This window comes from Dipodomys ordii, unplaced genomic scaffold (genome assembly GCF_000151885.1).
Source record: "Dipodomys ordii isolate 6190 unplaced genomic scaffold, Dord_2.0 Scaffold77, whole genome shotgun sequence".
Taxonomy (NCBI): Eukaryota; Metazoa; Chordata; class Mammalia; order Rodentia; family Heteromyidae; genus Dipodomys; species Dipodomys ordii.
In genome coordinates, this window is record NW_012267293.1 from 5457408 (window position 1) to 5458792 (window position 1385).

The window sequence follows — 1385 nt, forward strand, 5'->3', positions numbered from 1 at the left end:
AGGAAAGTACAATACAGTGTACATACAGGCATGCCACATGCCAACTAGGTCACCTGCCACTTCTGAAAATCTGCAGGCAGCTTAGTTCCCACTAAGGGCCAAAAGGCCTGTATGTCCTTGGCACCTATCAGTTTGCCCATGGATATACAGTGTCCAGTCTCCTGGTAATTGAAGATTTCTCCTCCACAAAGTAATCATTCTGTACTTATCATTCACTATCTCTTGGATAAATGGTTACACAATAAGTATGAAGTCAGAACTAACAAATGCCTTTCTATAATTCAAGGAGAAATTCAGCACTTCTTAAAGCAGAAGGGATTTCTTTTTCTTTTTTTTTTATTGTGAAAATACCGTACAGAGTGGTTACAATTACATGGGCAAGATAATGAGTACATTTCTTATCAAGCATTGTTGCCTCCTCTTTTGTTTCCCCTTCCCATCCCTTCCCCACCACCTGCCCCCCCCAGATGGGATTTAAATTGAAAATTTCAAATACTTTCACCACAATCTGTTACCAAAGTTCAACAGATATATATTTAGTAGTTGCTCCATTACAAGTTTCAGATAAACTTTTCCTTAGAGTTTGTTGGAAAAAACAATCTAACCAATCAAGTGTGGTGGTGGTGACTGTTTTTAATCCAGCACTCAGGAGGCAGAGTTTCAGGCCAGACTGTGCTATAAAGCAAGACCCTGGCTCACAAAAAAAAAAAAAAAAAAAAAGTAGGGAATGTAATGTAGCTCAATGATAGTGTGTTTACATAGCATGTACAAGGTCCTGAATTTGGTGTTCAACACAACCAAAACAACTAACAAACAGGACACTGACCAAGAATTGAAATCCTTTTTAACAGGCTGAATATTAAGAGTTAAGAACAGATGAAGTTAATTTGTTATATGGGAATTTGATTGCAAGACACAAAGAAGCAACATTTTGAGAGGTTGAATGGAGAGACTTTATGAGACCCAGCTACTGTGCCGGGTGTTGGTGTCTCACGCCTGTAATCCTGGCTACTCAGGAGGTTGAGATCTGAGGATCACGGTTCAAAGCCAGCCCGGGCAGGAAAGGCCATGAAACTCTTATCTCCAATAAACTACCAGAAAACCAAAAGTGGCACTGTGACTCAAGTGGTAGAGCGCTTAGTGCCACATGCCTGCAAATGGGGCAGTTGCAAAGAAGAAGGAGGATCATGGAGTTCCAGCCCAGCCTGGGCCATGTATCCAAACATAAAAAACAAAACAAACCAGGGCTATCAATCTACTACTATTCTGAGTTTAATTCAGAAAATACTGTATGCTTCAGTAACAATAGTGTAGAAAATACATATTCTCTTCCAATTGCACTGGTTGATGTAGGCTTTTCTTCTACTGGGATTTCCTAAGCAATC

At 40.0% G+C, this 1385-nt stretch overlaps 1 protein-coding gene across 1 annotated transcript in view; it reads right to left on the reverse strand.

Annotated features, from left to right (window-relative positions):
• Positions 1-1385, reverse strand: part of Acat2 (acetyl-CoA acetyltransferase 2) — an 8902-nt gene that overhangs the window by 5891 nt on the left and 1626 nt on the right. The gene's annotated exons all lie outside the window — the stretch shown is intronic.